Genomic DNA, 23,299 nt, shown 5'->3' on the forward strand with positions numbered 1-23,299 from the left:
CCTTCCCCCTTTCTGCTATAATGGATGTGGGTGTGGTGGTAAGTCATCTTGAACCATCCGGATGGGGGCAACACTGTACGGATGGCAGAGAAGATACAAGGAAAGGATCCTGCATTCCTCTGAAACCTCTCCCCTGTTTGAGGTACTGACATTGTAGTGTTAGTGTGGGATACACCCCCAGTATGTTCCGTGTTGTCCCAAATAATTTCACATCCCAGCACCTCGTGTAGCTCCTGCTAGTTGCCTGATAAAGATGGAAGGAGAGGAAAGAGAAGAATTTCTAAGGTCTATGTCAGTAAGGAGACATTTGAGATGATGCCAAGACCATAGAAAGTAAAAGAAACATCAGGTCAACCATGAGCACACCGGTTTGTTTCCCCTGTGTTTCCATTTCTTTGTATCAAGTCAGGCTTGCTGTGATGACAATCTCCAATTTGGTCTTGCTTCACTTTGTTATTTATTTAGTGAAACACTTTGTTATGAAAAGTCTAGTCTTCAATGAGGCAAGAATTCTCTTCTTTGATTTGAAGTCTTTTGTTCTGAAATGCATGAGGTTTTTTAATGTTTTAAAGGGCTTTCAAATCCAATTTTACTCCAATACTAATACTGAGAGATTGCCAGAGTTCATAGTATTAACATTATTCTGTGAGTGAGTGCTCAGCACATTGCTGCCTCCAGAAATAGTTACATATGGAGCATAAGCCAAAGAAATAGAAATACAAGACGGTAAGTGATTTGCCAGGTCGCAGCTAGTTAGTGCAATGCCATGAGTTAGAGCCTGTAGGATTCTTCCCACGTTTAATTGTCGTAGATTAGTAGAATGTAGTAGATTGAATGAACAATAACTTCCGATGAGCCTCAGTCAACTCATCAAGAATAAGTTTCTCTGGAAATAGTAAGAGGCACCCAAGTCCTCATCCTTTCTGTTTGAAACCCAAAATGTCTCACGATTGGCATTTTTTCACCATCACTTATGAGGAAAAACATAGAAGCACATTTTCTAAATTACCTAATACCAGCAGTGGGAAAGACAAGGAAAAGTCTCATTCATTTCCAAGTAACTAAGATCAATACTGGAGGGGAACAAAATTGGCCACCTCAAAATGTGTCTCTTTGTCATTGGATTTCTTCAGGCTGATTATGCTTTTTAAGAAACAGAAGACTCAGGGGGTACCTGGGTGGCTCAGTCATTTAAGTGTCCAACTCTTGATTTTGACTCAGGTCATGATCTTAGACTTTGTGAGTTTGAGCCCCACGTCAGGCTCCATCCTGACAGTGCAGAGCCTGCTTGGGATTATCTCTTTCCCTCTCTCTGCCCACCCCCCCCCACCCCCGTTCTCTCTTTCTCTTAAAATAAATTAATTAACTTTAAAAAAATGCAAAAAACAGAAGACTCAAAAAGGCTTCCTTTTTGCCTGTCTCCTAACTACTCCAGGTAGGGAGTTATCACCATAAATAACTACAGTAAAATATAAACTAGGTGTGGCAGACAAGGAGGAATTTAGCAAAATCTCTGTTAAAATTCCTCTCTAGGTCCCATTGTTTCTGCATGGCCCAACAAACATTTGTTTACAGAACATTTACTCTTTTTCACCTTCCTGTGAGTTGCCTTCCTTCCGGTCAAGTCCCAGATTCCTATCCCCTTCTCTTGAACTCTGGATGGCATATAAGCCTCAATTGCCTGACCGCCGGTGGGCCTCATAGTCTCATGGAGCCCCTGAATGTTCTGTAGTTAAATATTAAACTTGACTTTCTCCTATTAACTTGTCTCAGGCCAATTTAATCTTAAGACCAACCAAACAAATCTTGAACGGTAGAGGAAAACTTTTCCTCCACAACAATACATTCTCAACTCCCTCCACTCTTTGCTTCCATGAAAAGCAGCCCATCTATATAACAGTGAATACGCTGTTCATCTTTATTCTTCATGTTTAACTAGAAAGTTCTACCGTAGACATGGAAGCTTGTAAGTTCTCTTGCTTAAAACAGAAAAGTATTTGATGATGCAGCCCATAACAATATTTTTTAAAAACCCACAGCAAGAATCCACTGAAGCTTAAGCATGGGAAATTTTCTGAAAGGAGAACCAGATGGGCATTTTGCCTTCCAGGGATTTGTGATTATGATTAAGCTGCCTCAACTGGTTGGCCTTGTGGGTGCAGTTAATATCAATGATAAGGACAGCTTGTGTTGCCTTTAAGCCATCAAGGAACCTTAATATATATTGTTTCCAAATCTTAGTCCTCAAAACCTGGCCCACTTCTTCCTCTCTCCTCAAGAACTTCCCTGATCTTTCTAGTAGCTCTCTGGATACAATCCCTCTTAAACCCCCCCTTAGTCCTTCTACAGTCTCCCCTTCTCCACCATCCACAACTGTATTTGATGTTGATGAGACGTAGATTACTAACATCACTTGTGCTATCGGTTCATCCACACAACAAATATTGAGGGTCTCAATCCACTGGTCCCTCCAGGTGTTTTCTTATGTATGACTTCCGTGATTACCTTTTCCTCCTCTGGGCTAGTTATAGAGCTGGGTCCACCTGTTATATTCCTTTTCCCTTGGGAAGAGTAAATGGTCCTCCCCACTTCTCCTCTGCCCCAGTGGTTCTCCAAGAGCCCGACTGAGCAGAGGGCAGAGGCGAGGACAAGGAGCCACAACCCTTTTAATTCTGCCAATGACTCTTCTATCCTGCTGTCTAGAATTCACCCAGCGAGATCAATCCCTTTTCTTATGTCCCCAGCCATACTCTTCATATAATGAGAGATCAATAAAATAAATACTCATTGAATAAATAAGTCAATAAATCAAGAAGTTAATTAGATATTCTCTGTTCTCAATTCAGTGGACCATCCTAGGACAGCCGTTCTGTGTGATCCAGCAATGGGTGCCTCCAAACAAGAAAACTCTATGCAACATAAGCCCAAACATTTGGGAAGCCACGAAAAGAGCCCAGGAAGTTCAGGGATGTATCCTGTTTTTTCCATGCAAGAAACTAAAGATGGGTAATAAGGAGGAGAATGAGAAGCCTGGAATCAAGCAGAATTTTTTTTTTTTTTTAAATTTTTTTTTTCAACGTTTTATTTATTTTGGGGACAGAGAGAGACAGAGCATGAACGGGGGAGGGGCAGAGAGAGAGGGAGACACAGAATCGGAAACAGGCTCCAGGCTCTGAGCCATCAGCCCAGAGCCCGACACGGGGCTCGAACTCACGGACCGCGAGATCGTGACCTGGCTGAAGTCGGATGCTTAACCGACTGCGCCACCCAGGCGCCCCAAGCAGAATTTTAAAATCATGATGCAAGCAGCATTTTAAGTGAAATCAGGAGGGGTTTTGCCCTTCCTATACTTGTTATATTTAACTAGTTAAGGAAATGTAAGGGCAAATGTAGTGGCATGGGGCACCTGTGAACACTGCTGGCGACCAAACACCCTAGAGGTTGGTTTATGGAGGCTGTTGTGTATCTTGACCCCAGAAAACCTAGAGCCAAACTGGGGTTTCTTGCCCTGTAATTAGCACAGGCACTAATGTGGGCAGACAGAATGTCTGCTCAGGCTTCCTAAATTCAATTTGCATAGGAAACTCATGGAAAAACTGGTCCCCCAGTTTCTAAACTGGGAGTCAGTGTTATAAGATGATACCAAAATTTCCTCACATTTATACAGAACTCAACAAGTTTCACGACAGCCCCCAAGCATTATCTTATTCGAGTCGCACAACAACCTTGTGGGGTGGGTGTTTTTCCAAGTTTATAGAATATCTTTAGGACTTGAGAGTGCTTCTTTAAAGTGAGAAAAATGGGTCAGTTCCTGCTTCCTTTGAAGAAACAGATATTGGCCCCTTTGTCTCAGTGGATGCCACCTTCATGCCCTAAAAAACAAAAACAAAAACAAAACAGTGAGTCGGAAGGAACAGCTCCTGTGGTCTTGATAAAAACAGCTGTTTGGGGCAATCACCTTTATGTTCAGGGCAATCACCTTTTCGTGATTACTGCATGAAACGAAACATCCTGCAATTGTCATGGAGGGCTCCCCATCTGTAAGCCCTCAGAGACTCATACAGTTTAGAATAGAAATAAACTTAGAGATTATATGACCCAATACCTTCATTTTAATGAGAAGGAAACTGAGATCTAGAAAGATTAGGTAAGAGTGTCTAGGTTCCAATCCCAAGCCTGCCCCTTAGCAAATTTCTTAACATTTTTATGCCTCAGTTCTCCCGTACGCAATATGGGAATAAAAATATCTACCTCATATTGTGGTGAGGATTAGGATAATGCCTGTACCTATTGAGTACAGAGTACTTAGTAAGTAATCAATAAATAGTTGATAGTGTAGTCACTCTCATCTTCTACCGAGCACAGATAGAAGAGTTGGCATTAAAATCGGGCTGTAAATTACAACTCCCCAACCTTGTGGCCACTGTGGGACATGATCAGTTTCTGTGAGAGGAGTTCTGCTCTCTTTGAGGTGCCAAAGGCATGACACGAAAATTCTTATTTTTCACACGTAAATGCATAATAGAAACTGGACTCAGAGAAGCCCCGAGGCAAGGGGTGTCTAAGAATGTCGTATCAGGGAGACATCCACCATTGCCCTGAAGAATGGGACAATCAGTTGATCTGGAATCTTTATTAGTCCTGGAGTTGCAGATAGATGAGCGATGGGGGGTGGGGAGCAAAGGGAAACTTCCAGGATAGAATCAAAGAATGTATGTTGTCCCTCTCATTACTAGTGACTGATTTCCCAGTGTCATTTATGTGAAAAGGGAAGGGGAGGGAGTAAAACAAGAAATAAAATCGGAAAGTCTGATATTTGAGAGTTATTGCAGACAAAGAAAAATACATTTACACAGGGTTTAGAAGGAAGGAAGAGGTGAAGAGGCAGAACACAGGATTTTTAAGGCAGTGAAAATACTCTATATGATACTATAATTGTAGAGGGGCGCCTGGGTGGCTCAGTCAGTTAAGCATCTGACTTCGACTCAGGTCATGATCTCGTGGTTCATGAGTTCGAGGCCTGCATCCAGCTCTGTGCTGACAGCTCAGAGCCTGGAGCCTGCTTCAGTTTCTGTCTCCCTCTCTCTCCCTCTGTTCCTCCCCCTCTCATACTCTGTCTCTCTTTCTCTCAAAAATAAATAAATATTTTTAAAAAAATTTTTAAACGTTATAATTGTAGATATATGTCATTATACATTTGCCCAAACCACAGAATATATAACACCAAGAGTGAACCCTAATGGGAACTAAGGACTTTGGATAACGATGTGTCAATGTAGGCTCATCAGTTGTGACAAATGTACACTCTAGTTGGGGGGTGGGGTGGTTGTTGATAATGGGAGAGGCTAAGCATGTGTGAGAGGAGGGGTATATGGGAAATCCCAATACCTATACTGTTTGCTCAATATTACTGTTAACCTCCATCTGCTTTGAAACAATTAAATGTATTTAGATAAATAAATAAACTTCACACATCTAACTATAGAATCGGCTGATTCCTTCCCAAGGAGGAATGTCCCTGGAATAACACATTTTCACTTGAGGGGAGACAGAGCAGCCAGATCCATTACTAAGGAGATTCTCATCAGAAAAACCAGAATGGCATTCCAGAAATACTCTGCCACCGAACCATGTGGAATGGAGTCACAGAATGTTAGAACATAAAAACCTGTAGAAGAAGGTCAGTCTAAATCCCCTTTGTCTTTCCTAGAGCCTAACCATAGGCCTGGAACAGAGTAGGTTCTCAAAGCTTGAGAAAGAACAGGAAGAAACTGAGCCAGAACATTACGAGATTAATACAGATAAGACTCCATTTGCCCCCTGTGGCATTGAGGTTCCATATGACTACGTGGTCCAAGAGAAAGAAATCAGATTCTGGAGCCTGGTAAACACATCCCTCTTTGATGAGTGCTCATCACCTCCACGGGCCCCCAGAGCGCAGTGTCTTGTTTTCATAATGTGGGCACAGTAGCCTTTACCCAGATCCGGGGACTGTAAGAAAAAGCAGATAAAGGGGCGCCTGGGTGGCGCAGTCGGTTAAACGTCCGACTTCAGCCAGGTCACGATCTCGCGGTCCGTGAGCTCGAGCCCCGCGTCGGGCTCTGGGCTGATGGCTCAGAGCCTGGAGCCTGTTTCCGATTCTGTGTCTCCCTCTCTCTCTGCCCCTCCCCCGTTCATGCTCTGTCTCTCTCTGTCCCAAAAATAAATAAACGTTGAAAAAAAAAAATTTTTTTTAAAAAAAAAAGAAAGAAAAAGCAGATAAAGCTCAAATTTTCCAGCTTTCCTCTAATCAGGAAGAGGCTTGATCTGGAGCAGAGTATCACCAGAGCCCGAGCCCCCAGGGAACAATGGCATGCTTTAATCCCACTAAAGGCCATAAATTCAGGGAGTCCTAACGGCGAAATCTTAACTGGAGTTGGTGGGAAAGCCCCAGACTCCTACCACAGTATTCGAAAGAGGACTTTACTTCCCGTTTTCCTCTTGTTCATACTTTCCATTTCTTGTCCATGGGATTCCCAAACAGGCTGTTGGTCATACTCCCAGTTATAATCAGGAATGCCTTCCCAACTGGACTCCTCACCGGGTCGAATCTGAGGTGGTTCTTCTGACTGCTTCCCTTTGCCTTTTCCCTGTGGGTTCTTTTCTGGATTCTTCTCTACACGGTTCAAATGAATCTTCAGTAAATTCCCAGCTGAGGTCCTGTCCCTAAATGTCACCGAATTCTCCACTGATGTGCCTCAGTCTGTGCACTTCGCTCCATGCAGAAGACGCCAAATAAAAAGGCAGTTGAGCAAATACAAACGTTGAGCATCTCAGCATCAAACTCTGCGATGAGTCTCTCCCATTTCCTTCATGTTGACAGGGGAGGAGATAGCACATCTGTGGTTCTCAGTCATCTCTACAAGGATGGAAATACTCTCTGTCTCCGTTGCCCAGTTCCATAGCCACTAGTCGCAGGTGGCTACTGAGCACTTGAATTTTTGACCTAACTTAATGTTCATCATTTTAATTTATAGGGTTAGTGCCTATGGTGTTGGACAGTCCAGCCTTGCTTGAGTGAGAGATTTCTGTAATTTTTCTCGGTTATGAAACAGATACCTTTCCCCTACTACTTGCTCAACCTGGTTTCCCTCGTCTGATTCCCTTCGAACGAGAATTTTCTTGGGGAAAAAAAAAAAATAGAAAAAATTGAGAAATAACTGAGGTGTTTGGGAATTCACTAACACAAACAATAAAACTGTTCTTATGATCTTGTTCTATACACAGGCCAAACTCAAGGCCATTATCCTATTATTATTATTATCATTCAGGGCCCCAAATAGCTTGGGTTTGCTGTCACTTAGAAAGCAAACAGATCGTCATAGTCTTTCCTACTGCTACTTGAATGACAGGTCTAATGGGAATATTTTCTGAGTCACCCCATGTTCTTTCAAGACTTTTTCTTTGTAACTTACCAACATGGCAGGCTTTGTGTAACCAGCATCTATGTCTAGTACAGCACAGATACTCAAAACAACATTTCTTTTTTTTTTTTTTTTTTTTTTTTTAATTTTTTTTTTCAACGTTTATTTATTTTTGGGACAGAGAGAGACAGAGCATGAATGGGGGAGGGGCAGAGAGAGAGGGAGACACAGAATCGGAAACAGGCTCCAGGCTCTGAGCCATCAGCCCAGAGCCCGACGCGGGGCTCAAACTCACGGACCGCGAGATCGTGACCTGGCTGAAGTCGGTCGCTTAACCGACTGCGCCACCCAGGCGCCCCTCAAAACAACATTTCTTATGTGAAAGAAATGATTAATAAAGTGGGAAACAGACCATAGCTCAGCCAGACCTAGGCTAAGTGAGATTCAGGAAGACGTCCTTAAAGGACTGGGTGAGTGGGAAAGCCAGCAACCAGGAAATTAGGTTGTCTCCGGGGTTAATTCAAACACCTTGGAAAAATCAAAGCATCACTAAAATGTTGAAGGGTGACAAGCTGACGATGGGCAGCGGGAACAGAAAGAAGGAGGAGTTTGCAGGACCCCGAGAGCAATCCCTGGACTCCCTTGGGGCAGAGGAAGCAGGCATCAAATGGGCCAAGGTTACCCTCCTCATGGCGGGCGGTCTTCAGTCTCTGGTGGGAAGTGTACTGGGAACAAAGCAGAAAAGTACATAAAGGTCAGTTGTGCCAAGGTCAAGCAAACCTCAGGCCCAGGTCCTTCCCCCACTTGGCAGTCTCATTACACCAGAGAGAATTGTTTGATTCACAAAAATTCACTAGGACATGTCACCAGGGGCTGAATGAGTGGGACTAATTGCCTATAAGGGACCAAATCAAAGATTTCAGAGCAAGTCAAGAATGAAAAAAGAAAAAAAGTCGAAAAATAGAAAAGGATGATTAGAAATCGGAAGTCACTTGGAATCACATTATATGCAGCTGTCACCTCCAAATAAAAATGCATTGAGTTCCTGCTGGCTGGGAACTAAGCAGAGATGGCCAGGAGAGTAACTGAGTGGAAGGATTTGCAAGAAAAGGCAAGTACAGGGGCGCCTGGGTGGCGCAGTCGGTTGAGCGTCCGACTTCAGCCAGGTCACGATCTCACGGTCCGTGAGTTCGAGCCCCGCGTCGGGCTCTGGGCTGACGGCTCGGAGCCTGGAGCCTGCTTCCGATTCTGTGTCTCCCTCTCTCTCTCTGCCCCTCCCCCGTTCATGCTCTGTCTCTCTCTGTCCCAAAAATAAATAAACGTTGAAAAAAAAATTAAAAAAAAAAAAGGCAAGTACAAATCATCAGAGACCAATCCAAATCATTGCGACCATGTCCTCTTCTTTGAAATGATCAAAATAAATAAAACAAAAAGAATCATAAAACTGGAAAGAACAAAACCCCCGTAGGTACAGAAAAATACGAAAAATACCCTGCAGCTGCAAATATACTCTGGAAATACCTGAGTGCTGGCAAAATCCAGTTAGCCATTTAGGTCCTGCTTTGGTTTTAAAATTAGTTTTCCTCAGGGAGCCTAGGTGGATCAGTCGGTTATGCGACCGACCCTTAATTTCGGCTCAGGTCACGGTCGCAGGGTTCATGAGTTCGAGCCGCCTCACCTCTGGCTCTGTGCTGACAGTACAGAGCCTACTTGGGGTTCTCTACAGGGATTCTCCCTGCCCCTCCCCCCCCCTCTCTCTCTCTCTCTCTCTCTCTCAATAAATGAACATTGTTTAAGAAAAGACAATTAAAAATAAATAAATAAATAAATGAAAATGATTCCTCCAGTTTCCAATATTCCTCCAGTTTCCATATTTCCATATTCCTCCAATTTCCTCCATGGACGAAACAGAGTTAGGGGATGGAGATGGGAGGAAGACGGGCATTGCCGGTTCAAGTCACCAGAAGGAAAGGAAGAATATGATAAACAAGGTCTCAGCTGCAAGACAAGAGGATGAAAACAAGTAGCAAGCTTGAAGAAACTCTGAAAAGTGCCAAGACAAAGGAAGTCTTTGAGTCCGTGTGCAACCCAGAAAGGATGAGGAAGCTAAGGCACAGAGAGGCTAAGTAACTTGCCCACGGACACAGAGCTAGTTAATGGCAATTTCAAGGACTAGAGAAAAATGCACAATAGCTTCAACGGACGACTTCATCAAAAGCTGATTCAAAGCTTATAGACCAGACCTGAGGCCAGCACCATCCCTCCCAAAATGTTTCTTTACCACAAATTCTTCTCACCAGTACCGAGAGGACTTAAGGAGCTTCCAAGAAAGAACGAGTGAAAGAAAACCACATAAACAAGTATATGACCCTGGTGATGGAAGGCAAGGCAGTGCCCTTAATGGTTCTTCATTCCGTGTCTATAAATGTCGAGGAACGGGGAGGAGCTGGGGCAATGAAATGAAATAGAAGAAAAATGAAGATCACCAGCTTGGTCCAGGGTCCTGGACCAGAAGCCTTCAGGCCCACAAGGCTAAGGCTAAATGCTGCGGTCTTCTTATTCTCTGAAAGGGAACAAGATCACGCATGTATGGAATTTTTTTTTTTAATTTTTTTTTTCAACGTTTATTTATTTTTGGGACAGAGAGAGACAGAGCATGAACGGGGGAGGGGCAGAGAGAGAGGGAGACACAGAATCGGAAACAGGCTCCAGGCTCCGAGCCATCAGCCCAGAGCCCGACGCGGGGCTCGAACTCACGGACCGCGCGAGATCGTGACCTGGCTGAAGTCGGACGCTTAACCGACTGCGCCACCCAGGCGCCCTAAAAAATGTTTACTTTTAAGAGAGACAGAGCATGAACGGGGGAGGGGCAGAGAGAGAGGGAGACACAGAATCGGAAACAGGCTCCAGGCTCCGAGCCATCAGCCCAGAGCCTGACGCGGGGCTCGAACTCACGGACCGCGAGATCGTGACCTAGCTGAAGTCGGACGCTTAACTGACTGCGCCACCCAGGCGCCCCAATGGAATTTTTTTTAAAAGAAGCTGGGGAATGAGAGAAAGACTCCATCCGGCATAAGGGAATTTCAGAATCAAGTGAGGAGTCAATGTTTCTCTGAAAAAGAAAGCATACCTTAAAATCGGTGCCACTTGGGACACCTGGGTGGCTCAGTCGGTTGAGCATCTGACTTCAGCTCAGGTCATGATCTCATGGTTTGTGGGTTTGAGCCCCACATCAGGCTCTGTGCTGACAGCTCAGAGCCTGGAGGCTGCTTTGGATTTTGTGTCTCCCTCTCTCTCTGCCCCTCCCCCACTCATGCCTCTGTCTCTCTCGCTCTCAAAAATAAATAAAAACATTAGGGAAAAAATGGGTGCCACCCATTTATTTTTTTATTTTTTTATTTTTTTTATAATTTTTTTTTCAACGTTTATTTATTTTTGGGACAGAGAGAGACAGAGCATGACAGGGGAGGGGCAGAGAGAGAGGGAGACACAGAATCAGAAACAGGCTCCAGGCTCTGAGCCACCAGCCCAGAGCCTGACACAGGGCTCGAACTCACGGACCGCGAGATCGTGACCTGGCTGAAGTCGGACGTTTAACCGACTGCGCCACCCAGGCGCCCCGTGGGTGCCACCCATTTAAATAGCAAGAGCCTCCACAGGCCCAGAGCCTGCAATACAAAGCAGAGGAAGGAAACCTCAACAGCTCATTTGGTTAAGCGTCCAACTCTTGATTTCAGCTCAGAACGTCATCACAGGGTCATGGGTTCAAGTCCCCTGTCAGGCTCTGTGCTGACAATGCAGAGCCTGCTTGAGATTCTCTCTCTGCCTCTCTCTCTCTCTCTCTCTCTCTGCCTCTCCCCTCTCCTGCTCATGCTCTCTCTCTGTCACTCTTTCAAAATAAATAAACATTTTTTTAATTTTTTTAAATCTTTATTTTTGGGAGAGAGGGATGCTGAGCGTGAGCAGGAGAGGGGCAGAGAGAGAGAGAGACAGAATCCGAAGCAGGCTCCAGGCTCTGAGCTGTCAGCCCGGAGCCCGACTCGGGGCTCAAACTCAGGAGCCATGAGACCGTGACCTGAGCCGAAGTCAGGTTTAACCAACTGAGTCACCCAGGTGCCCCCATCAATGAACATTTTCTAAAAATTTTCAAAAAGAAAAAAACTACAGGAGACCAGCCCCGCCCCCACAGATCCACCTGTTACCTGCCCATGCCCTGTGTCTCCTGGGAAAAACTGGGGCCTCATCATGGTTTCCGGTGCCTGAGTCCCACCAGACAGTTACTCCACTCCTGTGCCTCGGCTCAGATGGCTCAGTCACCTCCTTAAGGGGGTGAACTCCACCAGGGCCCCCAGAGACCTGCAAGCCTCGCGTTAGGTCCTGCCCTGCTGCAGGGCTGTTCCACCCGCTAATGGAATCAAGGCAGCCATAGTGACCGCGGCCTCCCTTCCCACAACTTCAACCTTCCCCTGGGAGTCCATTTCTCATCGTCAGGAGCTGAAGCACTCCCCAGCAGAGTTCCCAAGCCTCCCCCCAGTGTAACCTGAGCGCACACTGCTTGCCCCTGCCTGGTGGGCACAGACCCCCCCAGCCGAGGCAGGCTGCCTTGAGGGCAGCAACAGCTCAGCTCTCTGGGCCTGGGTCCCACCGCTTCAGCTCCCACCCCGCCCCACCCCCTTGCCTCGGTCCTACACGTCAGTCAAATCGCAAGAAGCCGCTTCCCACCGGTCAAATTCACCTTCTGTTCTTCCTAGAGAGTTTGCGATTTTGCCTCATGAACCTGGCGCTCACCTTGTCATTTTTTTTTTTTTTTTCATTATTGCTAACGCTTTTCTTGCTAAGACTAAATGCATAGCCTTCATCTGGGCAGGGCCACACTGTTAACTCCTGTTTGTATACCCACGGCCATAAAGAATATACTGATGTTGATAATGAGGAGGAGGAGGAGGAAGAAGATTACATGCTCCTTACGTTTTCTGGCTACATTTCCACACCATCGGCCGAGTATATATTAAGTCAGGCACCGTCCTCAGCATCAGAGGGGTGTGAGTATCCTCCTTATCCTCAATGAGCTCCTGATCAAGTGGGCAAGACAAACAGGCAACGCGATGGGTCTTGAAAGTCAAATGTCTAAGAGGAGGAAAGCACGCCAAGCAAGTACGGGCCAAGATTTGAGATCACGTCTGTGATGGTCTTTCAACCATTCGTTCATTCATTCAAGAAAAATCCCCGGGGTATCATATTCCAAGCCCTGCGGTAAGCATCTAGCGTATAACGATGCATAAGGCATGATCATAATCGTTGCCATTAGGGAGTTTACAATCTGGAAAGGAAGGGAAGCCAGCAGGCAGCTAATTAATTGCAGTGGCAATTCTTTAAGGGGGGGCGTGAATGTGGGCTACTCTGTCTCATCTTAGAAAGATTCAAGGAAGCCATGAAGTCTGAAATCCAAAGGACACGTGTTGCCCTGTGAAGAGGGGGGATATGGTAGGGAGAATTTCCTGGTAGAAGAAAAAGGAAATCCTTCTTTCTCAGCCCCTTTTCTAGAACTATATATCTGCCTCATCTCTGCCGTGTGGTTTAGGGATAAAAAAAGACTGAGCCTGGGTGGCTTAGTCGGTTAAGCGTCCAACTTCAGCTCAGGCCATGGTCTTGCAGTTCATGAGTTCGAGCCCACGTCGGGCTCTGTGGTGACAGCTCAGAGCTCGAAGCCTGCTTGGGATTCTGTCTCCCTCTCTCTCTGCCCCCCCCCCTCACGCCTCTCTCTCTCTCTCTCTCTCTCTCTTAAAAATAAATGTTTAAAAAAACTTAAAAAGAAGAATTTAAATTCATAAAGGAATGAATGGCAGAGAAAACTAGAGAAAATAAAGTATTTCTGAATTGTGCTTTGAGATTGCATTGGCATTACGCCGTCTTGATTTTATTCATTCTTTGAGAGAGAGAGAGCACAGGCGCACAGGGGAGGGGTGGGGGGTGGTGGGGAAGAGGGACAGAAGATCCAAAGAGTGTTCTGTGCTGCTAAGATCAAGATTATGACCTGAGCCAAAGTCAGACACAACCGACTGAGCCACCCAGGTGCCCCTACACCACCCTGATTTTAAAAGCAATGTGGGTAACGAACGCCTATAATACAAGAATCTATAAAGGGAAGAAAGCAAAATGCAAAACTATATATACAACCTGCCTGTAACTGAATAAAAAGAAAAAACAGGGCATAATAGGTAAATATGAAAGGCTATGAAGTTAACTCTGTTGGGGCGCCTGGGTAGCTCAGTCAGTTAAGCCACCGACTTTTGGTTTCGGCTCAGGTCATGATCTCAGGGTTTCCTGAGTTTGAGGCCTGCATCGGATCCATGCTGACAGTTTGGAGCCTGCTTGGGATTCTCTCTCCCTCCCTCTCTCTCTGCCCCTTCCTTGCTCACACTCTGTCTCTCAAAATGAATAAATAGGGGCACCTAGGTGGCTTAGTCGGTTAAGCGCCCGACTTCAGCTCAGGTCATGATCTCGCGGTTTGTGGGTTCGAGCCCCGCGTGGGGCTCTGTGCTGACACCTCAGAGCCTGGAGCCGACTTCCGATTCTGTATCTCCCTCTCTCTCTACCCCTCCCTGCTCATGCTCTCTCTCTCTGTCTCTCAAAAATAAGTAAATGTTAAAAAAAAATCAAAATAAATAAACTTCAAAAAAAGGAAAACACTGTCAAATTACTTATTGTGGGACTCTGCTTATAAAAGACTTTGGATGTTTCTCATTATTTTAATAATAATTGAATGAGTGTGATTTATCTTTATAATAAGGGATAAATTATCTTTTTTAATTTTTTTAGGGATAAATTATTTTTAAATAAAATATAAGTGCTGCCATCCTTTTTCATGTTCTGACATGTATATTAATCATTTAACAAATATATATCGATTTTCAGTCATTATTTTAAGCAGTAGTAGAAAATAAAATAGGGTTAGTCTCTGTCATCACGGTAAAGGAAAAAAGACATCAATAAATAAACAAGTAAAAATAAGTAAATTAGATGAGATTAATTTAGATGAGTAGTATGGGGGAAAAAATCATCAAAGAAGGGTTACACGTCGTGCTGGAGGGCATGTCTGGAAGTTAGTGGATATGCTAGTTTAGATAGGGGCCTGGAGAAGGGCTCTCTGAGAAAGTCTTTTTAACAACATAAGGGACAGTGACAGACATTACCTGGAGAAAAAGTGGTCCAGGCAATAGGAACAGTAAATGCAAAGGCCCTGAGGTGACATGGAAAGGGCTTGTTTCATTTTCCGCCTGCACTGTTGCCTAGTTGTCCCCCAATGGAGTATAAGCAAAATTAAGAGCAACCAGGGAGAAATTGTCATGAGGTAAATGCACATACTAGACTTTGTTTTATTCCACAAATACTTATTGCATACCTGTAAGATACCAAGCACTGTTCTGGGTGCTAGGGACCAAACAAAGTCCAAAACAAAGTTCCTGGCTTTAATGAAGCATAACATCAGAGAGGGAATTACTGTCGGGTTAAAGAAGTAAAAATTACTGGGGCGCCTGGGTGGCTCAGTCGGTTAAGCGCCTGACTTCAGCTCAGGTCATGATCTCGCGGTTCCTGCCTCGGAGCCCCACGTCAGGCTCTGTGCTGACGGCTCGGAGCTTGGAGCCTGCTTTGGATTCTGTGTCTCCCTCTCTCTCTGCCCCTCCCCTGCTCATGCTCTGTCTCTCTCTGTCTGAAAAATAAATAAAAACATTAAAAAAAATTTTTTTAATAAAAAAATTTTTTAAAAAGAAGTAAAAATTACTTCCTATGTTAGATAGTACAAATGCAAAGAAGGAAGGCGAGGCGAGGAAGACAAACGGGGACTGTGTGTTTGTGGGGGAAGAGCCACAGAACCTAAGGGACACATGGCTGGTTTTCCTGGCCATTGGTGCTTCGATAGGGCTTAATAGTGAAAAATAAAGATCGTAATCGCAAAACGGCAACAAAATGCGTCAACTCACGACCACGTTCCATGTTGTTCCCTCCTTTTACATGGAGCAACTGGAATGTGCTGGAAGAAACCCGCTCACAGTAAGCTCAGCTTACGGAAAACATAATTAGGGGATCAGATCTGCTGGAACAACAGCTAACATCTAGTGAGCACTTGCTCTGTGCCGATCACTGTTCCAAGGGCCAGGGATGTGTCTGTGTGATTCACGTAAAATAAAACGGGTTTTGATCTACACAGCAGCTCTGAAGCAGGTATTATGACTCCTAGTTTATGGCCACAATGAATGAACAACATGAAAAGTTCAACTACATGTTTGAGGTTGCACAGTGGGTGAAAGGCTGAACCAGGAACACGATCCCAGGGTGGCTGACATTTAGGGGCCAATTTGGAATCTCTGGGACGTACCATACTGCCTCTGCTGCCAGAACAAAGGAAACCCATACACAATGAATCTCATAGTAAGAGGATGACTCAGAATCACACAAGATTAGAACTTGAAATGACCTCAGACATCTTGTCATCCTGAGAGATCCAGGATGGATGGCCTGAAGCCGTTTTTCGCATAGTGGTTGCGTTAGCTGTTGTTCATGGCTCTATATCCAGAGCTGGGCCATCCAGTCCTCATCTGGACTCAAGAGCACAGAAAGACAAAATTCCTCATCAGGTGTGTCTGGCCTTGAGTGCTTAGGAAGCCAGATTTTTAGGGAATGCATACTCATGAAGATCCATAGACGCTACTGTTCTCATCTGGTGGATAGCTCCTCAATTTTTCTTGAGCTCCACTCTTCCTAGTTACATTAAACATAAAGAATAAACACCTTCTGCTGGGCGAGGGGCCCAGTTCAAATACATCTACGAATGAGCAGAATCGGGCAATCAGGTCTCCAGGAGAATCAGCCTGACCATGCCTAGCACCAAAGCTGTGCGTTCGCGTGTACTGAGCACCATCCACCCAGAGGAGTTCCGTGCTTCCATTTGCTCACAGCACAGGCATTTGCTACGAATTGCTCTGTGCATTGCTGGGCTACGTACCATGGGGGTCACAAAGAAGGGTGAGCCAATCCTCCTGGATGAAGGAGGCAGGTACATGTCAACACAAAGGACTCAGATCCAAAACAACAGACAAAAGGAAGTAGATATTCATGCCGTTATTGACTGATGTTTTCCAGAAGCATTTCTGAGTAAGCATTTTGGGGGTAAAGCTAAAGAAGACGGATCAGTGAAGATGAAGGAGAGAGCTAAACGGGCTCACGAAGGGTGCGAAGGAGTGGACAGTCAGACAGGGTTGTGAAAGAGCCTTACCAAGCAAGTAATAAAAAAGCAGCAACAAAGGTAGGAGGAAATAGGACAGAACTGGAAGAAACCATGTTCCAGAAAGATGGAAAAGCCTCAGAACATAAGCGACAATGCTGAACTTATACCATTATTCAGAAGGGTCCTGGAATCCACTCCGTTTGATGGGATTTCATGTTATATTTGCACTGGCTCAAACCAGCTTTCACTTGTAACACACTCCTTGACTTGGGAAGACTTCACACCTCTTCTGGTCAAAACAGTAATAACTAAGCCACACATACTAACAATCCCCTGTGGTTGGAATTGGTCCAACCCAACTTCACTCAGTAATGGTCATTCCTAAGGCTGGAGCCAGGTAAATATGACATGAAATACCATTCATAATTTTGTTTCCCCACCAGATGTTTATTGAGCATTTGTTATGTGCAAAATTAAGACGAAAAAGTAGCTTCTCCTCTTATCCTCTCTCACCCTCATTTGAGAGGAAAAATGGCGGGGGCTGGGGGAGGGGCGGGGAATGGAAAGAAGGGAAGAGTAAAGGGCCCTGGGCCTTGATTTTATAATCTAGTTTAGGAGGCAGGTATGTAATGAAGCGGAGGGAAAAAAATAAATAAAACAGAAGAAAACAATGCTATGAGACTTCCGAAGAACAGGTGAAGGAAATTCCTGGAAGAAACCAGGAATTGAGAAACTTGCATTGGAAAAGGTAGCATTTGGCTTGTACTTTGAAGATGGGGAAATTGGAGATGCAGAATACATTCCGAGCCTGAAGCCCTGTTCCACTAGGCTACTAATGTCAACTGCTAAGCAAAGATAAGTAATATGCCTTTGGGTGGGAGGCAGTCTGTTGCAGTTTGGGCCCTTTGCTAATTCTTCCAAAGGGATCCATTCCAATGAAAGTATAAGGAGCCCTTATTCTTCCTTGATGCCACGAGACAGAAATTCTTGACGTAATTGCCCCATTTATAGAGAAAGAAGTTATGTTCTGGTTCTTCTGTCCACCATGCTGAAATGAGATTTTGTCTTTCTCGAATCACTTCTGTCTCGCTCCAGATCCAACCCCCACTCCTCACATGTCAGTCATGTAATGAGCATATTCAAGATCCAACCCCCCAGTCTTCACTCATCAGTCATCTAATGAGCACACATGAGATGCCTCACGGTATGCCAAACAACGACCATAAGAAGATTAAAGTTTCGTGAGCTCTCCCCTTCAAGATTTCAAAGACTCCTGAAAGAGAGAGGCACACGAAGAAATACTGGCACATAATGTAACATGAGTGAGAATGCATGTCTGAATAAAATCCACGGAGACATAATGTACAAATTGAGTAACCCTGGGCCTGGGGAAGGGAGATCTTAAGGAGATCACAGAGAGGCAATTTGCCAACAAGGGATGGGGTGAATGAAGAAGAGTGGCAGGGGGACATTTGAAGCAGGGAAAAAGTCAAATGGGTTCACAACAAAGTGATGAGTGTGGTGCTACAGAAGCATACATTTCAGGACTGAAACATTGTTGGAAAACAAGGGGGTGGGGCTCGGGTCTTGAACGTCACATAAAGGAGCTTGGGTTCCATCTTATAATTCATCTGGAAAACAATGCTTGCTTCAGCTTCGTAGGGTATATTGCTAAAAATGGGAATTTCTGGGTCTTACTCTGGAGAGTAGGATCTAGGAATCTACATGTGTAACAGCTTCCGCAGGTGACTCAAATAAACTTTGGTAACAATGGGTAGACTAAGGAAATCTTTAAAAACTTTTAAGCCTAGGAGAAAATAAACAAATTGACATTTAAAAAATATTACATATATACATACTCTGTGTGTGTGACAGAAACAGAGAGAGAGAGAGAGAGAGAAAGAGAGAGAGAGAGAGAGAGAGATCTGATCTTTGTACTAGGTCAAGACTATTGTCCACGTGTGGGTATCTCATTTTCCCCATTAAGAGAGAAAGACCATGCTTATCCCAACATACGTCATTAACTAATGACTCCTCCTCTGACCACACCCAGTTGTGCCTCAATGTCTTCAAGCACAAGTGTCAAGGGTACTGAAGCAGGGGGAAAGACCCTTCCTAAGAGCTGGGCTCATTCTGAGATCCATACTGTCCCCCACCCCTTCAGCACCTCCTCCAGTGTTCCAGGGTTGAATGGCTGCTACTTAAAACTGATAATCATGGCAGTCCCCGTCTTCAATGACTTCCCACTGTCTCCAGGAATTAGACCGAATGCCAAGGTAAAGCATAAAACTCCATCCCCATCCAACGCCTACCTACTTTTCCTAATTCATTTCTTACCAGTTCCACCTGTACACTTGAGGGACCAACCGCACGGGAGCACTTACTATTCCTAAGTAGATGACATCCATTCCCATCTCTGGGCCTTTGGACGTGTCGGATTTTGTGTGCAAGAGTCAGCTGCCTGACTCCACTCGATTCTCTGCCTGGGAAACTCCTACTCGTGCTTCAGGACCCAGCCTCGATGCCATCCCCTCTGTGAAGTCTTCCTTGATTCCCTCTGAGAAGACTACTGCAGGTACGCCACATTATTCGCTTCTTGTCTGGCCACCTCATCTCCATATGGCCTTCTTCTCTCTGTGTGTCTCTTAAAGGGACACTTGTCACTGGATTTAGGGTTTATCCTCATCTCAGATGATCTCACTTCAAGATCCTTCATTTCATTGCATTGCATTACATCTACAAAGACCCTTTTATTAAATAAGAAGGGCACATTCGTCGAATTCACAGGTTCTGGAGATTAGGATGCAGACATTTCTTTTGGGGGACCACCATTCAGCCCTCTACAAAGATTTTCTCGCTAATAAACTACACGTCTGTAGTATTTTCATTACGTCACAAACTCTAATAAAATATTTTGATGATGATAATCAAAATAAAATATTTTGATTAAGTTTAGGAAGTGCCTAGGCCATAATCTCACTAAATGTCATTTTTATAGATGGGAGTCAGATGCCATAGCAGGAAATTTTGGTAATTGATAATTCATTCACATTTGCCTTGGATTTTAATGTAAACTCTTGACATAAAGAAACTAGTAAGAGAGAAGCCGATACTGCAGCTGTCTCCAAAAATCTTTGGTTGCAATCACCTGGTCTCCTCGTCTGATAGATTATGTTGTCTTCTTTGGTGAATTTGAACAGTGTAATAGTTGGAAATCTGGATTTCCTAGAATTAAAATGAGATGTGCCTTGTAATCACCAAAGCAGAGAACGACGACAACAGCAAGTTAGTACTCGGAGCGTTATTTTTACTTCTAAAACAAAATTACATGAAAGCACACATATTGAAAACTGTACTACTTAATAACTTACATTTAATAACTTTCTACAGTTTAAATTGGGGGTTCTCAACATTATGGGAGCTCCTGTGGCCATAGGATGTAGCATTCCTGGCCTCCACTGACAATATGCCAGTAGCATTTCCCCAAGTTGTGACAACCAAAAATGTTGCCAGACATTGACAAAATTGAGAACCTGATTGAGAACCACGAGTTTTAATGGAAAACCCCATATTTTAAAATTTAAAAAATAACAATTCCTATGTTGATTGGTATAGGAGGAAAAGTGATCCTGATAGTTGTGGTATTACACATTTACTCATAGAAAACTAAAAAAAGTTTTGGGGCGCCTGGGTGGCGCAGTCGGTTAAGCGTCCGACTTCAGCCAGGTCACGATCTCGCGGTCCCTGAGTTCGAGCCTCGCGTCAGGCTCTGGGCTGATGGCTCGGAGCCTGGAGCCTGTTTCCAATTCTGTGTCTCCCTCTCTCTTTGCCCCTCCCCCGTTCATGCTCTGTCTCTCTCTGTCTCAAAAATAAATAAAAACGTTAAAAAAAAAATTAAAAAAAAAAGTTTTGTGAGAAGCTAAAATAGACGGCAATTATGTGTTTCAAGCTTGTTGTTTATTTTTTCTGAATATATTTCCCCATATTAAAAGAATGGTAATACCCCTTAGAATTACAGTGAGATCAAATAAAACTTAAAAATATAATACATATCAGAATCTAAGCACATAGCAGGTGCACAAAAAATTTGTGTTTTTTCATGATTTCTTGTGAAGTGAAACAATTCAACAGTTAAGACTATGTGAAATGAAGGGTTTTGTATGTAGTCTAGAAAAAATCGTGTTTTTTCATTCTTAACAGACTTATGGAAGCGTTCTCTGTTTTGGTTTCTTTTGTTGTGTTATGTCTCATCTGTGTATTTGGGCATGACTTTAGTTTTGTAGGATTATATTTTTTTTTAATTTTTTTTTAACATTTATTTATTTTTGAGACAGAGAGAGACACAGCATGAATGGGGGAGGGGCAGAGAGAGAGAGGGAGACACAGAATCGGAAGCAGGCTCCAGGCTCTGAGCCATCAGCCCAGAGCCCGACGCGGGGTTCGAACTCAAGGACCGCGAGATCGTGACCTGAGCTGAAGTCGGACGCTCAACCGACTGAGCCACCCAGGCGCCCCTGTAGGATTATATTAAGACCACGTAAAGTGATAGTCTTGTCTAAGCCAAACTGGAATCTACATTTAGCTGTTTGTGGAACTCTTGCTTTTAATTTTAAGGGATATCTGAAGAGAGAAAAAAAGGGAGAGAAGTAGAGAGCAATAGAGGGAGGAGAGAATATCTATTTCCTGCTGCCACCCTGACACCAGTTTTTAGAGGAGTTAAAAAAAAAAAAGAAGCTAGAGAGATCATGTTCAGAAAAGACTGTGAAAGGCTCAGAGCATAAGCAATGCTAAACCGACTCCATAGATTATATTTTTCAAAAAGTTCTCACAATCCACTCCATCGGTGGAGGGCTTTCTCTGCATGCAACATTACGAAGAGTGTCGATTTCCCAGTGGAACACTACTAGCCTTCAGTGGTCACCCACTCCTGGGTGCAGTCAACTTTCATGTCTCTTCCACCCCAAATATTAATAACTAAAACATTAATAATAATTGTGTAAGGAAGAGGCACCCAGTTTGGTTCAGTAACAAGGTCATACTGTAATTTTACTTTTACATCTTTAGACGAAATCAGTCCTCAAACCCCAGATTTACATGTCCAACCATCTAACAGATTTTCTACGACGACTTCAAATCAAATAAGTTCAAAACAGAGCTCATCTTCTCTCCCCAAAACCTGTTCCCCTCCTGTGTCTTCTACCTCAGTGAATATTACTGATCTCTGCTATTCTCTATTGCTCATCTCTACTCAGACCCTAAAACCTGTCAAGTGTTACCTTGTCTCCTTGTCTTCCCTTAAACCCACAGATCTAAAAAACTAAATCCTGTTGATTTCTTAAGTAGCTTTTAAATCGGCGCCTTCTTTCCATCCCCTGGTTTACTAACAAAAACCTCCTAACTAGCATAGCCTTCAATCTTGCCCCTCCAATTTAATGAACATAGTACAGAGGGAGCCTTCCCCCTCCTCCCCAAAGAGCAAATCTTTTTGCCTCTCCATCCCACATAAAACCTTTCACTAGATCCTACATTGCCTTCTGGATAAAGTCCGCAGTTTTAAAATAAAGGCCGTGGTTACTCCCCCAAGTTCGTTTCTTGCCACTCCCTCTCTCCAACCCTCCAGCACTGTGAGCCCTGCAACTAAACACACGGTCTAAACTGCAGGGACAGGCACTGCTTGCAGGTCTCCAAACACCATGTTCCCTACTTCTGCTCGTCCCCATTCCCGACTTTTGGTCACCTTATGCAAACCGCTCTGTTGGTTCCTCTAGGGGAGATTTCCTTGGTCTGCCAGGAGAGGGTCACATGTCCTCCCAATGGGCTTTCATTTCATTTACGTACATTCTCATGACACTGAGCTTCCTGTTTCCCTCCTTCATTCCCAGCTCCTAGCCCACAGCATGCGGTTAATAATATTTCTTAAATGACTGAAGTACCCCCAGCAAATGAGAATAAAATTCCACTGACCTGACTGTGATCCTTATGTTTATCTCCCCATCTCTCGTATTACACAGTTATTCATTTGTTGAGTAAATAGGTGTCTATTTCTTCGGTCACACACATATCTTACGGTCGATACCCAAGCCAGCTGCCTTTCTTGTCTCTGCTCAATATAGAAAACTTTCTCTTCGCTCCAGGCCCCAGCTTTTTGGTTTTGTTTTTGTTTTACCTATTAAGTTATTTTATTTTATAATTTTTTTAATGTTTATTTATTTTTGAGAGAGAGACAAGGTATGAGCAGGGGAGGGGCAGAGAGAGGGGGAGACACAGAATCCGAAGCAGGCTCCAGGCTCTGAACTGTCAGCACAGAGCCCGACGCGGGGCTCGAACCCACGAACCGCAAGATCATGACCTGAGCCTAAGTCAGACACTACTGAGCCACCCAAGCACCCCTCTATTAAGTTATTTTAAAGAGTCACCAAAAAATGTAGTTTGCGTTTAAAATGTCCCTTTAAAATATTTGAACAGTATTTTAAAGATACCATTGATGTAATCTGATTTTTTCCCCACATATTTCTTTTTTGGAAAAATTGTGGTTAAAAAACAAAAGTACACAACATTAGATTTACTATCCTAACCATTTATTATTGTTTCTTAAGGAATGTTTAATAAGGTAGATAATATATGCTTATCTAACATGCATTTCTGTATCACTGAAGCTAAAGCAAAAATC

This window comes from Prionailurus viverrinus, chromosome B4 (genome assembly GCF_022837055.1).
Source record: "Prionailurus viverrinus isolate Anna chromosome B4, UM_Priviv_1.0, whole genome shotgun sequence".
Lineage (NCBI taxonomy): Eukaryota > Metazoa > Chordata > Mammalia > Carnivora > Felidae > Prionailurus > Prionailurus viverrinus.